Below are 16500 nucleotides of genomic sequence, written 5' to 3' on the forward strand. Positions count from 1 at the left end.
CTTCAGCCTCACTGTTCTGTTTTGATGGTGAGAGGCATGTAGGTGAAGGCACACATTGACAATGGTAAAGGTCCTGTTGGGTTCATGACTGACTACATGTGAAGTTTGGAAACACCAGATTGTGATTGTGAGGACATGAAGAGAATCACAGAATCATAGAATGGTTTGGGTTGTTAGGGTATTATCTGATTCCAATCTTGGTGCCATGGACAGGAAGACTCTTTTTCTTGACCAGTTTGCTCAGGGCTCCGTCCATCCTGGCCTTGAACACCTCCAGAGGTGGGGCATCCACAGCTTCTTTGGCAACCTGTGCCAGTCCCTTGTGAAATGTCCCTCTCCATCTTTCCTGTAGGCCCCCTTCGGGTACTGGAAGGCTGCAATTAGGTCACACCAAAGCCTTCTCCAGATTGATCAGTCCCAATTCTCTCAATCCTTCTTCATAGGAGTGTTGCTCAATCCCTCCACCTCTTGGTGGTCCTTCTTAGCCTCAAGAGAGAGTTCTCTTTCTCTTGTGTTGCCACAGCAGTCTGGACCATTATTTGATAGAAGCTGGGACTGGCTCCTCAGCTAACAACATTTATTTACCGCATGACTGTGGAAGTGACTCAAAACCCATGGGACACTAGGAACATGTTTGTGCTCCCAGACCTTGGAAGAAGTGGGGTGATCAGTAATAAGTTACCTGACTGTGAGTCTGTACTGGCATTTAAATATTTTGGGCATGGATAGTTATTTTATGCCGCCTTAAGGTCTGGCAAATGTAGTAGTCTGCTTTAATCAGAATAAAGGTCTGATAATATTCTGGATATTGAAGCTGTGTGATCCTGTCCTTTCCAATGCAGCAGTCAGATGAAAGCATGTGATACCTGTGTTAGACTGCTGGTTTCTGCTCTGGAACACCTCAGACTTAGCCACATCCTTCTGACAAAATGGGCTATGTGTTTCTGTCTGTACATTGAAAGCTATGGTTAGCTCTCTGTCTGTGCATGTACTACTTTAACATGAATTTTAGAATATATATGCTTTTAGATCCCAGGGATGAAATGCCTGTGTACTATGATTCAGTTTTAGACTTTAGATTTGGACCATTATCTTGATATTTTTTGTTTAGAGTATTTTGAACCCTTCTTCTAAAAGTTATGTTAGCATTCTCAGGTGTTAGTTATTATTCTCTCTCAATCTGGAGAGATAGTTCAGTCCAGCTCCTTAAAATGCTGCGCTATAACAGCACAGTGAGAGGCCTAATTTCTATTGATTCAGTAAAGATACTCATGGCATTTATTTGCTTGTTTCTTAATAGACTTTTGGTTTCTATGACTTTTGCTGGTGCATATCATATTTATGTGGTGTCCACTCCCCTCATGTCCTTTTTATACTGTAAAATACATGTCTTTAATTGGTGCTGATAGGAACTCCAGTTCTTGGCTGGGTTCCATAATCCCAAGATTAGAGAAGGCACATTTAATGCATTTACTCTTTGGTGTGATTTTTGTGCTCCTAGGAGTAAGTATGTTCTTGTCATCCTTGGAAAGTTTTTAGACAAGTGTTATGTTCCTCTGTGAGGGTGAAATATGGAGCTATGTGGAGCTGCTGGAAAGCACTAACAGAGCAATCAGAAAGGTTTCAGGCTGGCAGCACAGCAAAGGCTCCTGTTTCCCAGAGGATGCCCTGCCTTGCTGTGTGCCTCAGCCCTTGGCTGGGAGGTCAGTAGCTGTGATTCAATCACAGGATTTCCCGGGGGACTGCCCAGCTGCTCTTTGTTACAGACCTTTCTCCTCCTGTGCTGCTTGCTCTCTCCTCTTCTGTTTGCCCTCTTGGGTTTGGGCTTCTTTGTTGCATTGTTGTTGGGTTTGTTTGTTTGTTGTTTGTTTTCTCTTTTCAGAGCTACTCACTACTGTTGATATTTTCAAGAAAAGAAAGACAATGTTCACAGATTTAAACTTTGGGAGTTGGGTTCCACTGGAAAAATTTGAAATATGTTGTCTTTTGTTTTGCTCATAAGAACAGAAGTGTTGTGCTGTTGTTTCATTCCTTCACCTAGTCAGCAAATGCACAAATTCAAATGTCAGTACCCAAAAGGAAGAGCAAGTGCCTGGAAGTGTGGTGGTGTATGTGAGCAGCATTGCTGGTGAGCAGCCACTGCTATCAATGAACACAGCAGTCTTGCAATGCAGCCAGGAGTGCTGAAAGAACTAGCTGAGGAGTTCTCCAAACCAGTTCAGCATCTCTGGGAGTGTTACAGAAGATTTGGGGGACACAATAAAAACTAATGTTCTGTCTGTCTGTTTATAAATTAACTGGCTGTGCTAGGTAGCTTTAAATTGGCCAGCCTTTTATCAGTTCTCAACAAATCATGAAAAGAATGATAATAATCAATGTAAGCTGTAATCCCTTAATTCTAATGAGTGTTATTCAACATGGTTTTATAATAAACAGTTCATTTATTTCTTTGGTATCAGTTTTAATTAAATTACAAATCTGTGAGATAAAGGCAGCACTGTTGTCACAGACTCCAGTAAAACAACTGACTTTTGGCAGAGAAACATTATGATTAGAAAAAATAATTACTGCCAAGTGAAATCAATATAGCTTATATTAAATGAATCAAAATGTAATAATTAAGGTGCTTCAATGAGCAAGTTCAGGTGCTCTGTTTGAAATGGCTATGCTTGTCTTTAGCAAGAGTGGGAGATCACGAAGGTATACCCTTCTCTAAAAGTCTGCAGCTGCATCAGGGGAAATACAGGTTAGATATTAGGAAGAAGTTTTTCACTGAAAGAGTGATAAAATATTGCCATGGTCTGCCTGGGGAGGTGGTGGAGTCACCATCCCTGGATGGTGTTCAGAAAAAGACTGGATGTGGCACTTGGTACCACGGTTTAGTTAAGGTGTTTAGGACATGGGTTGGACTTGATTATCTTGAAGGTCTCTTCCAACCTAGTCATTCTGTGATTCTGTAGAAATGTTGGGATTTTTAAAATGTTTGCCAGTGTTGAACAAAATAATTGCTGATGAAGTTTCAGAGAACAAGAAGTTAACGAGGTGTTATGTAAAGGCAGAAGAGTCATTTAGAAATCTCAGGGCTATCATGGGAGAAGATGGGCATTCCAGAATGGCACGTGAAGCACAGCCAGAGAGGGGGGCAGCCAGCAGTGAACAGCACCTGCTTGCCTGGGCTGTCTGGGCAGATGCTGGGCAATGGCTCAGGGCCCAAGGAGGTGCAGTGACTGAACTGAGCTCTTGTTAAAGGCTGGTGCCAGAAATGATGAGTGAGGTCCTAGCTAATGTCAGTGGGCTGCCTATTGAGTGAAAATATAGCCATGTTTTGGCATTACTGAAAGTAGTGCCAGGATACTCAATGCAGTTATACTTACATACAAGTATCTTGACTATCTGGGAAGACTTAGAAGGCAAATCCAAGGCTATTTTCTGACACTTCATTTTAGTCTTTCTTGCAAGAGAGAAAAAAGAAATCTAGTTTACTGCAGAGGACGTTTAAAGGTAGACATAGTGTCTGTGTAGCAAGAAGCTGTCTCACTGCAGAAGTCTGATGAATTTAAGGGTGAGCTGCTTTTGGCTGGGTGAGAGTTAATTTTCTTCACAGTAGCTCGTGTGGGGCTGTATATTAGATTTATGCTGAGCACAGGGTTGATAATACAGAGATGTTTTTGTTACTGATGAGCCAAGGCCTTTTCTGCTTTTCCTATTGCCATACTGGTGAGGGGGCTGGGAGTGCATGGGAAGCTGGGATGAGGCAGAACTGGGAGAGGTGACCCAAAGGCATATTCCAGACCATGTATCTTCATTCTGAATATAAGGGAAGTAGAAGAAGGGGGAATGTTTGGAGTGATGGCATTTGTCTTCCCAAGTCACCATTTTGCGCAATGAGGCCGTGCCCTCCTGGAGATGGCTGAGCACCTGCCCAACCATGGGATGCAGTGAATGAATTCCTGGTTTTGCTGTGCTTTTGTGCATGGCTTTTGCTTTCTTTATTAAACTTTTGTTATACCAACCCATGAGTTTTCTCACTTTCAGCCTTCCCACTGTCTGCCCAAACCTGCTCCTGCTGGTGGGGGAGTGAGCCAGTGACTGTGAGGTGCTTGGCTGTTGGCTGGGGTTAAACTGTGACAAGTGGATACTCTGGGAATGGACAACTGGAAGCTGAAGCTTGGGAACTGCAGACTGAAGTGCAAGTTTCTAGCAGTGATGGTTGGAGAAATAACTTAATGATTCTTTAAAAATATCATACATTTTAAAGGCTTTGGAACTCTGGCTTCAATTATGAAGTCCTCCAACAGTTTTTGTCCTAACATTGTTTCTTTCCCCCAAGTTTTTGAGAGGAAAGCCTACAGTTCCTATTTTCCTACCCATTACCTTGAAACAATGCAAAAAAGTCATGTATTCTTCTTGATTAGTGATAAATTCACATACTTAAAAAAAAAAAAAAATTCAAGTATCTTGTACTAGCGCATATATCTTCCGTCCAAAACCAGAACTAATTTGAAGCTAACACAGTTATGTAATTTCTTTTTCTCTGTTGATTACAAATATAAACTTTTCTCATTTGTTTTCAGTGTAGTGACTCTGTGCAGAAAATTGCAATAATTTTGTTTACCAAAGTGATTTAATTGCCACAGTTTTCACTGTAAGTATAATTGACATCACCTTTCTATTTTCAAACCATTCAGATGAACTAAAACTTTCCCATTAGTTCCTTACCATTCTGCTCTGATGTTCCAACCAGATGGTGGGCATACTCTTTCAAAAGTAAATAATGGGGAAAAGTTCATGTATGTGCAACAGCTTCTCCTCTGTACTGATTCAGGCTGTATGTATGTTCAACATGTTGGCACTTTTTTTCCTGTATGAACAGGGTAGGAGGGAATTCCATGAAAGATTTGTTGGCTGCTGGTGGGAATGGTACTGTGTTTGTGCAATTTACAGCTTGGGAGAAGAGGGTCTCACATTCAAGTATGCAGAGATTCACACCCAAATGAGAACAGATTTCTCAGGGAAGAAAGTGATACCCTCTTCCATTATTTCATGGAAGTTTTGCAGTAGTTTTTACCATCTTTAAAGCAATTCTGGCACAAAGCTCATCTGCCAGAAATTTTCAGTCCCTGACCCTGTTGTTTATCTCTTAGATTTACAGCAAGTTTTCTGTGATTAGTATTCCCAGCCTCTGCCTGCTAATACAGCATCCAGAGTTCAACAAGCTCCAGCTTTAGCATTTTTTACAAAACTGTGTGACTCTGCAATAGACTTGTTCCCTCTGTCTTATCACAAATATTTATCCCAATTCTCTTCATAAAAATTCTGAGTCATCTTTAGTTCTGTGCTTATAAAAATTCCACTGGAAAAACCATAGACATGAATCAACCAAACTAAAATCCCAATCTTCCAAAGGCTTATAGAAAAGGTGTTTATTCCTAACTAAAAATCAATTCTTTTATGTATAATCAATTCTTTATGTATTTATAATATGCTCATTTAATAAAATTATTAATGTAATTGTGTACTTGAGAGTAAAAACAACTATATAATGTAGCAATTTTCCAATGATTGCTGTTACTGGGCTTTGCTGGTGTCTCTGTGATTTATTGGAAGGAAGCAATATACTTGTGCCATCTCTGGCTAATGCTAATTACCCTGTTTTTTTTGGTTGGTTAGTTATTTTTGTTTGAATTCTTTTTTCTCTCCCAAAAAAATGATCCAGCTTCTTTTTAGTAACTTGGACTTTTTTCTAAATCAGGCATATAACCAGGCATTTTTCTCTTGCCTTCCTTGATTTGCAACACATGGAAGTCTGCAGTGAGAAGTTGTGTAGATCCTGCTGATTCACTCTGGTAGATTCTAGTAGTTAACTGCATCCTGCCTGCAAGAGTGTGGGCTGATCTCAGCAGGATACAAACAAAACTGAATTAGGCATCACCTAGACTGGATAAAGTGACTCTTTGCTTCTCTCTTAAACACCAAAACAAGTGCAACAACTATGAGGCTTTCTTAAATTGAATATTATAAGGACAGGTTCACTACAACACACATTTATGGTACTCTTCATGTTTAAGTGTAAAAAAAAATAATTCTGAAAATATATCCTGATCCCATTGAAGACAAGGCTACTGCATCCATTAAAGCCAGTGTTTGAGCCTTTTGCTCTATAGGGGTACAAATGCAATGTTATACATATTCTGGTACTGATCACCAGAGAGAACATTATCTGCTAATTCAGTGACTGGGAATATCAGTGCAGTTGGCTGCAACTGCCATGGAATTATTCAAGACTAAATAGGAAAACAGGTCAGAACATCAGATCTCTGTCTTCTTTGCCATTGGAGCTGGTGGAGGAGCTTTTAAATATTTATTAATCTTAATAGACACAAAAGTCTGCAGATGAACTAGGTGTTGGCCCAGATACCAGATCACTGCAAAGCAGCCCTGCCCAGCTCCTTTGCATCACAGTTCAGTGCTGCACCGGCAGGAATTTTTAAATCTGACATCTGCAATTCAGCATTGAGGCTCTGCCATGCTGCCAATCTATTAGAAATGTAATGGTAAGAAAGCAAAATTTCCTGTGACTTCTTGTGAATTCTGGGTATTAAATCACTTTACATTTATGATCATGAACTCTGATGATGAAGTGCTTGACTTATTGATCAGCATGAAAGGAAAAAGATAAATGCCCCTCAAAATACCCTTTCCATGCACTGAGTTTAAAAATTCAGTGTGTTGTTGCCCAGTGATGATTTCATCTTTATTGCAGGGAAACGAAGTGAAGTTGTCTTACTCAGTTTAGCTATGGCCTTTTTTTCCCAGGTGGGTCATGAAAACAAGTCTACAGTGGCAGCGTTTTGAAAATATTCTCTCTTTTCCCTAGCCCAGAATGTTACAGAGGATTTACTGGATAGTTTTATTTGCTTCAGAAAATACCTGCTGCACTTAAGTCATAAGACACTGAAGAAATACTGCAGTAGAGTTCTTTTTATATCACCAACAATGTAACTGCATTGTCAATTAGTCCTGAAACAGTGCTGAGGAGTTTATGGGAGGGTTGTGAATTGTACTGGAGTCACTGTTTTGGGACTAATTTCTCTTTTAAATCCCAACTGGGAAAGATATTCATACACTGAAAATGATTAAAGAGTGTTGTGCTCTTTTGTGGTACAAAGAGAGAAGAATTAATTTCTAAAGGGGTTACTGCTGATTTTCTAGAGAATGTCCATGCAAGTGTTGCAAATACATGATGTGACGCTGCATAGCCAAGAGTGGATTCTGGAATAGCTTTGATCCTTTAACTGTATCTCTGGGACTGAGATTAGGCTTTACTGGATGATAGCTCTTGTTATTTGAAATAGCCTAAATTTTTGTAATAGTTCAGAGTGAATTTTCTTCCCAGCATGGATCAGAAGTGAATTGCCATAAACTCAGTGGCTAGCACATTTGGGAGTGTTTGGAGAGATCTGTGTTCCAGCCCCTGTTCTGAATCAGGTCCCTGTGCAGCTGGCTACTGTGAAATCTTTTTCCTTCTTCCTTTAGGTTCACAAGAAAAGAATGTATTATTTGAGGAAAAAACACTTCATTGAACCTGATGTTTCCCTGTTAGAGGTGGGGTTTTCTAAGCAGTTGCTGTTTTTTCATAGAAGAAATTCCAGGAATTTAGGGCTCTGCAAGTCATTTTCATAGAGGCTCATTATTTGCTGACCCTTGCAACCCTGTCTCCTCAATTCACGTGAATATGTACAGAAGGGCAGCCTCATTCAGAAGCAAAATTCTGCAATAAAGGCATGTGTGGGAGGAAGCAGATAATTTTCGCTGATCTTTTTGTCTCTCTTTATTTTGTTTTCACCCTTTCTTTTGCTATAGCAACAGTGTGGAGTGTCGACGCCATAACATGTTGAAGAGATGATCTAGACATTAACTTAAGCTTAATCTGTCCTTAGTTCCTATAGAGAATGGATTATCACCTGTGAATAGTTTTGTAACCTACTCTTGTATATCTCCTTATATATATACTCCCTCTTCCTCAATATGTCTTTCTATATATATATCTTACCCATAGCTGGCATATTTATCATAACATTTTCACCTATGTGCAGCTAGTCTCATTTTCTGTTTTCAAATGCCTCACAGTAATATTTCACGTGTAAAATGTCCCTTCAGACTGGAATACATCACACTTGGCTGTGTTGCATCTTTCACAAGAAAGTCTATCAGCTATTCTTTTGTGGGATAGCCCACCTAGTCCCAAGTGGTGGACTCTGCTATTCCAATCTGTCATTTCTTTTGTTTCTTTACTAAACAGCCTGTCTTTTCCAAATAAATTGCAACATATCTAAATTTCCATCATGGATAATAGCCCTGATGTGATCTATGTCACTGAAACTTGGCAGAGTGAAATATTGCCCTCCCCCCAGTTTTGGCTCTATCATCAGGTTTGCATTATTTCAGGTCATCTAGGAGCTGCTGCAGTAATTCTTCATTCTTATTCTAGCTGTCCACTAGTGGCCTCTTATGTTTCATCAAGTGAAACATTGAAATAACAAGGTGTGCATATTTATAGCCTTATTGTTGATTAAGTATAGTAGCTAGCTTGTGAAGTAGATGTTGGGAAATAGGATCTTAAATCAGAGCTCATTTTCCCCCTTCAGCTCAGATGACAAAGGAAATGAGATATTCCTAAAAGTGTTGTCCACAACAAGATATAATAAGGAACAGAAGGTACAGCTATTTGACTATATTAATTAACTCTGGAAAAGAGTTACACATCTGTCAACTGGTAACTGCAGCAGCTTCTCAACTTCATTACTTTAAGAAGGTATCTTTAAGTAGCATTTTTTTTTGTTGGCTGAATTTTTGTACAGATCTTTTACTTGTAGTGATGCATAGCAAAATGACTTCTTACCAGACTATGAAATTGCAATTTACTGTTCCCCAAAACAAGCAATGAGAGAAATCAACAGAAAACCCCTCAGAGCCTCTGCTACCAGTAAAGATAGAATGTACTGTAAAAGGAGATTTTACAATGTAGCACACATCAGACTGTACAAGACATCAGTCTCCGTCATTTGGAGGTGTATCTATGTAGCTCACAAATTGTCCTTTGGCCTCCTTTTCTGTGCTCTTAACTGAAAGAGCAGGTGAGATGAAGGGATGTTGCAGATGCAAAGAATCCTTTGACAGGCACTTGAGCTTACAGCTGGCACTGAAGTTCCTCATGGCCCAGAGCCTGGCCTGAGCTGTGCCCTTCTGATATTGGGGTGTGTGCTAACTCTAGGGAGGGTTGTCTAGTAAATACCTCCCAGTCTGAGCGTTTGGGGTGAATTGCCCAACGCATTCCCTTATCTCTGGGAAGATGGTGGGATGATGGATGCTCCTCAAGGGGATTATTGGACCATCTCTTCACCCTTCTTGAGAAGGTGTGAGTTCAATTTTTTGTTGCTGATGTTGCTGACATTAATTTTACATCTCCTGACTCTTACAAAAATTCAGGTTTCCCAAAAGCTGTTCTTTTTTTTATGTCTGAAGGCTATTTGCACCTTGCTGAGAAAAGTGCCTGACCATGGAAAGCCATTCCCAGCAAAGACTGATCACTCTGCAGGCTCTGGCCTCAGTAGAGCATTATGTGTTCTTGTTTCTTTTACTCCAAGTAACCATTTTTTATCACCTTCTACTATCATGATGCTCATGGTAATCCTGAGCCTGAGGCAGGAGTGGGTGGCTTTCCACTTTTCATCTCTGAAGAAAAGCTCAGCATTTTTGGTGGGTGGTTCTACACCCCCTCCAAGGGTCTCTCTTGGTTTAGGTCTCACCTACCTCAAATGACAGTTTTCCTCTCTGTATCTCCTCAAGAGATTTTGAGGGAAGATATCTAATATCGCTTTACTTCTTTATATTTTCTTTGTGACCAGAAATAAGAAATTATCTTCTTATTATATAAGAAAATAGGAAATCCTGATTTAATCTGTGTGGAAAATATTGTTCATTTAATTAATGTGTGATTGCTGTGTGACAACATAGCAGGAGTAATATGGCCACACAGTGCTGTTTCAGGCTATGTTCTTTATGGTCTCCCACAAACAGATCACCAGTCCCTTTCTCCAGCCTGCCTTCCTGTTCAGAACCTGCCCTGCCCCAAAATGTGTAGCACAACCATGCACTGCAGGTATAAGAGTGCTTGCTTCAGTTCACAGAGCACTAGAAATAAACAGGCATCCTCTTGAGTTCTCAAGGCTTGAAACTTTTGTTTACTCTCCAGGAAACTTCATTTAATATTCTTGTTAAATAAAAAATAAACCTGAGACTTGCTTGAACCCCTTTTTGACACTGTTGTTTCAAGTATTAGTTACCTTGGCTTGCCTAACCTTTCACTACAATTGAATCACTTCTACTCTCTTACTGTTTTAGCAACTTGATGTTATGTTATAAATATAGAGGATGTAACACCTCCTTATGTGGCATGAATATTTTTCAAGGCCAAGCTTTTCTGTTTTTGTGAAGGTTTTTTTCTGATCAACATATTCTCCTTATTTCAGGTTGAAGCTCATTAACCTGAAGATTTAAAAGGCTGGAATTAAGTTTCTATTTCTGAGACCTGATTAAGAATTATAACAAATGCAAATGAAATTTCTGCTATAAAACATCACTTAAATTACTGTAAATCCTCATTTGATTACTGCTGTGCTACAGGTACATCCTTTTCTATGTGAGTTAACCCCAATCTATTAGAAGTTTTGCTTTCTCAAATCAGTTGCTTATATGTAATACCTGTTTTTTAATGGAAGTAAAATTAGATTATTATCTCCAGTAATGAGTCAGAGAAACCAGGGAAAATGCTGCCATGGTTGTTCCCATGTTTAGTCAGGTTGTGTAAATATTTCATAGGAAAACAGTAGCCTAGGAGGTTGTAGGAGAAACATCCTGTAAATCATAAACTCTTAAAGGTATAGCATGAGAAGAACAAAAGGAGCTTAGTGCAATCTGAAGGGACAGAAGAAGGTGAGAGGTTTACATCAGCACTGGACATTGAATTACAAGTAAATGTGAAGGACTGAAGTGAAAGCTCACATCAGCAAAAAGTGACAAAATATTAAGTGAGGCTGAAAATGAAGTGATATTCAGTTTGTTTTGGAGTCATGTGTTATTGATGAGCTGAGCACAGAATCTTCTTTTGCACAAGTATGACCCGAAAGTTGGTGTGTCTTGTCCTCTCTTCCTAAATAGTAATATGCTAATACTGAGTTTCTTGTAGGGCTTTTTATTTTTTTACTTTATTTCTCAGTAATAGCAATTACTGACCCTCTTTGCTTTCAGTTGAGTCATGTCCATATATGTGGCCTTTGACTTCTCTTACCTTCAACAGAAAAGTCCTGTTCAACCAAGATCAGACAAAAACTGTTTAAGGAAGAGCAGAAAAAGCATAGAGGAGAAAGAAGAAACACCTCTGTGCTAAGGGGATTTTAAATGGCATCTGAGGAAGCTGCTGACATAGGGACAGAGGTTGTGGTCTCAGCATGGAGGACAAAATAACCATGCTGTAGTGAGGTTCCTGATTTTTATTGTTCCATTTGAATCAGTCATGAGCTCATTCACTGTGTATAGGGCAAAATCAGAAAGGAAGTAAAGGTCTATCAAGAGCCCAAAACGTGGCACTCAGTTGATAAAATTGTATCTTGTTTTGGAATGACTCCTCTAATTGTCTTCTGTCTCATCAAAGTAAAAAAAGATCTCTTGCTTTTTCTTCGTTTTAACAAGAGTCAGTATATATATAGACTTTCTATTAAAATTCACTAACTGTGCTATTGCCATTCCTTTTATCTTCTCAGCCAGGTTAATAAGATTCTGTGTATATTGCAGAACAATAACACTCTTGTCTGGTCAAAAACACATTTTACATCTTCTGGGAGGAAGTAATCCTTACGTAAATATGCTGGTTGCACTGTTCTGTCATTGGGAATTTGCTTGTGTGCTGAAGAAGAAAGGTTCCTAGGTGATTGTTTAGAATTAATTAAAGCTTCCAGAATTGTTTTTTTGTGCTGCACCCGTGTAGGAATACTGATATACTGTAGCTGCAATGCTCCCAATTCAGATTCAGTAGCAAAACTATACTGTAAATAAGTATAATGGAACAAAGATAATTTATGTTGGTAAAATAATTGTCATATATATTGCAGATGTTTCTTCTGCCACAGTATTTGTCAGGTGACACATCTTTTCAGTGCCTGGCTCACAAAGAAATGACATTTGCATGTCACAAAAGGCATAGTACTTATCAGCATTTTTGTTCATTACAAAAATGCTTAATAAAGAACTTTCTGGAGCTCAGCTCTCATTAATCTCATTATCCAATCCAATCCAATGTCCTGCTGGACATGTGAACTGTAAGTTCCAGCCATGGCAGCAGGAGTCACATTCCCATGCACAGGACATTTGTCCTGCTGACCTTGCGTGAGCCACTACCAAGAAAAAAGCCATGTCCAAGAGAAGGGCTGGTGCTCCCTCCTCACCCCATATTTGCATGCATTGGTCCAGCTTAGAAATAGCTGAAACTCAACTCATGTGATTAGAATGACTTGTTCACTCTGCATATTTAGATAAACTCAAGCTAGAGTAGGAGTTAGTTACTGCAACTTAGGAAAAAATCATCATATATGGAGGTTGGACATTGCTTGGAATGTGAGTTGGAAGAAAAGACCTTGACTTGTGTTTCTAACACGGATTTTTGGGATCACCTTAGATTATTAAACTATTCCTCTGTTCTCATCTGCTAATGGGAATAAACCTTACCTTGTCCTCCTGCTGTTTTTTCCTAATCATATGATAATCTCAGGGGACAAGACTCTTACTTAGTAAAAGACACTTTCTTACTGTGTTCAAAACCCAGTTTGTAGGTGGAGCCATTAAGCCTTGGGAGTCACAAAGGGATTTATATGCCTTTGCCCACTTATTTCTATGGGAAATACATTTGTGGGTCTTTGTTGTAGACAAAGCAGATACACAGAAAATATCTGGAAAACACTTGCTAGACTATTTAAAAGGTTATGTTGGAAAGGAAAATAAGGACAGCAGAAAGAAAGACAGAAAAAAAAAAAAAACCCAAACCCCAAAAAACCCCACAGCAACCCTGAAAGAACAAAGTTTAAAATAAACCCCCAAAAATTATGATATGTAAAGTTTAAAGTTTTATATGTTAAAATCAAACAGACTAGGTTGTAACTTGCAAAGCAGGCAATGCTTAAACTTCACTGAAGGTTAAGAAGCTAGTAGAACTGTTTCATTCAATTATTTCTTTCTTTTTGTGATGAACACTACATCTATGCTATTCTAGGAAAAGAAGATCCAGACCATGGAATATAAGAGTAGCATTAGTATGAGGAGGCTTTTTGCTGCTGCTCTTCTTGGAGTGGAACCTAAGTCCAGATCTTAATCATGTGCTGTGATCAAGATCTTGCTAACAGGTGGATTGATTATTTAGAAAATCTCAAGCTTCAAGTTTGAGCATGACAGTGAAGGTACAGAAGATATCAGAGAATGTAGTCTTTTTCTTTTAAAGGACTCTAATGTGACTGAAGCAGCAAATCCACTCTGATAAAGCAAAATTCTTCATAGCCAGAAAGGATTGGACTGAATTTCCCCATGTGAATAGGGAAGCAGGGGAGAGCAACCATAATGGCAATGCATTGGCAAACTGCTGCTCTCGTGCCCTGCTGAGCTGGAGGAACTCAACTCTATGACAGGACGTATCTCTCGTATCTTGCTTCCACTCCAGCTCCCACCTGCCTCCAAATGAATCATGGGGAGGGGGGAACAGAGTCCCAGGGCATGGCCCTTGTCTCCCCCACAGGTAGAACTCACAACCAGAGAGGAAGGAAGAGAACTGTTCCATGCCTGTGGGTATAGACTCCAGTGGTATAGACTGACATGTGAGGACAGCCATGCTATTGCTTGTGGGGTTTGGTCCTTAGTGCTCTGGGGAACACAGGGAGGCAGGCTAGTGAAGTCAGCTGCTGCAGGACTTTGTGTGTGATACAATGACAGAGAATTTAAACTAGGAACCTCAGGAGAGATGTACGGTTATTTTGCTGTTGGCCAAGATTCTGCAAATTGATTTCTGGCTCTGTTTGTTTGATTCTCTCTAGCTGGATATTATTACTGCCACTGACCTCACCTTTTGTTAATGGATAGGAATTTAAAAGGGTGTTCTGATGGTGAGAAGACATAAATTTAACACTCTTGTGGGAACTAGGAATATAAATCTTCCTGTCTTCCATGAGAATTTTTTGTTTCTACTTGAATCCTAAAAGCCCCGTCACCTCCCATCTCAGCAAGGTTAGGCCTGAATTTTTGTTTGAATAAAGTTGCCAAACCAGGTGTTCAAAACCTGTGTAAAACCACACAAGGAAACTGCTATGCTGTAGTAATATTGGAAACAAAAGCCATTCTCTAATTTCATTTTACACTGTGAATCAGCAAAGAAGGAATCAAAGGTATTCTGATTGCTATTTGATTTTGTATCTCCCAAGAAAATTAATTAAATTAGTGTTTTATTTAATAATGCTTAATGAAAAAAAAACCCCAAACCCCAAGGGATTTTTTTGAATTGTTTAACCATCCGGATCTGGAAATCCTAGTGAATCACCTCTGAAGCCAAAATGAGGTGTTGCAGAGGCAGACTTTATGCAGAGTGGAAGAAAGGCTGTTCTTCATTTTCTTGGGTGATAATTTGTCATTGAAACATTTCTTTATACTAAAAATGTAAGTAGTAGATTTGCCATTGTGATCTTTTCAGTATCTCCATCCTTTCTATGGTGATGGTAGTTACCTCTTTAGGTCTCTTTCTGAGCTGTCTGGTAATTATTGCTGTATTGTACTGCTGTAGTTCAGCAAAGCTGGGACTGAATGCGCAGGGTCCCTTGCTTATGTTCACACAACACATCATGCTTATGGAAATCTGACACTGCTGACGAATCTTTATGTCCAAATGCATAGTAGAAAATGTCACATTTGCAGATAAAGAGTGAACATTCCTATCTATGCAGGCAGAACTGATTTTCACCCTCCACATAAATATCACGATTCCTTGGGAAACAGTCTTTTATTGATGGATCCAAAAATAGCTTCCCAAACCCTTTCAGTCAGACTTAAATCTTTCAGTCAGAATGGTCTGATGTCAGATCTACAAAAGTTATGTTGCCTAAATTATAAGCTTGGTTTACTTTTTGGATGTATGAATTCAAATGTGTTCTTTGCAAATCCTAGCAATTTTGGTGTAATCAGAAGAGATTACATGCAATTTCATTGTCACTGAAAAGAACATCCACAAGAGTGTGAAGCACAGACAAGACAGTGTTCTGTTTTGTAGGAATAATAGCCTACCTTCTGAAATAGATGTAAGATTTCTGTGATATATGGGGCTGTCCAGTGGTGCCTCAGGTAACATCGGTTTTATCTGTGTAACCAAGGTTCCAAATCTTCCTTCCTCTCTTTCTTTCTGTTTTTGATTTTTCTTCCATTAACTAATCCCTTTCTGGCTATGTTTTTTACTTTGTTGGGAATCCAGTCAAGGATCAGTTCAGATCCTGTCCTTCTAGGAGTTTTAAAAAAGAAAAACAAACTACAGTAGTGATGAAATTATTAAATATTAAAATACTTTATTTTAATGATGCAATTTTATAAACTTGTTTTGCAGTTGCTGCATTTTGCAGTAATCCCTAGATATTTTTTTTCTCAGTGTAACAGAGCCCAGAGTGCCAAAGGAGGGTGAGTGCAGATTTTTCACACAAAATATTGTTGTGACCCATAAAATGCAGGTTTGGGTCTTCTGGCTTACTTAAGCATTCTGCATTATTTTCTTGCACAGGAATCTTTGAAAAGTGATTGTTCACCTTTTTATGTGTGTGTAATGGAATGTGCAAAAATGGCTGAAAGCAATACTGGTAATAAGTATTCCAAGGGGATGGTGCTGGAATTTTTTTCCACTTGAGTGGAAGCATTTCTTTGGTGATGGAAGGATGGAGGGGTCTGGTTTAGTTGTGATTCTCTCTCAATGCAAATGAGCTACTAGTTAAAAAATGAAAAAATGACCTGACCTTACCCACAACTCAGGCTTCCCAGTCTCCAGAAATCTTCCCAGACAAATGAGGTAGGGCAGGGGTTTCTGTTAATGACTTCAGAGCAAATGCTATTGGATTCCTTTGGAGTAGTTATTCCCTGGGTCTGGAGCTGTGCCTCACTGGATCCCCATGGGGTGAGTGCCATATCAATACCAGTTGGGTGCTTTGCTGCACTTCTGGATGCAGGGGTGCTTTCAGTGCTATTTGATCCCCACAAATAAAGCCTGAAATTTCATGTGTCTGTCCTTAGAAATATACACTTGTATGAAATACTGCAGTGCTTATAAATGTGTGGGAAAACTGACATTACTGTCCTTGGGAATACAAATTAGTCATTTTTCTAAGAGTTTCATACTGTCAAGATATATATATGTGTATCTTTTGCAAGACT

At 39.2% G+C, this 16500-nt stretch overlaps 1 protein-coding gene across 47 annotated transcripts in view; it reads left to right on the forward strand.

Annotated features, from left to right (window-relative positions):
- LOC102072464 (uncharacterized) overlaps positions 1 to 16500 on the forward strand; it is a 430853-nt gene that overhangs the window by 61991 nt on the left and 352362 nt on the right. Inside the window, exon 2 of one of the 47 annotated variants that reach the window (XR_012578900.1) lies at positions 7537 to 7605. The exons of the other annotated variants lie outside the window; for them this stretch is intronic. The gene's annotated coding sequence lies outside the window, so the exon portion shown is untranslated. The remainder of the gene's footprint in view (positions 1 to 7536; positions 7606 to 16500) is intronic. 47 annotated transcript variants of the gene reach the window in all.

This window comes from Zonotrichia albicollis, chromosome 2 (assembly GCF_047830755.1).
Source record: "Zonotrichia albicollis isolate bZonAlb1 chromosome 2, bZonAlb1.hap1, whole genome shotgun sequence".
Classification (NCBI taxonomy): domain Eukaryota; kingdom Metazoa; phylum Chordata; class Aves; order Passeriformes; family Passerellidae; genus Zonotrichia; species Zonotrichia albicollis.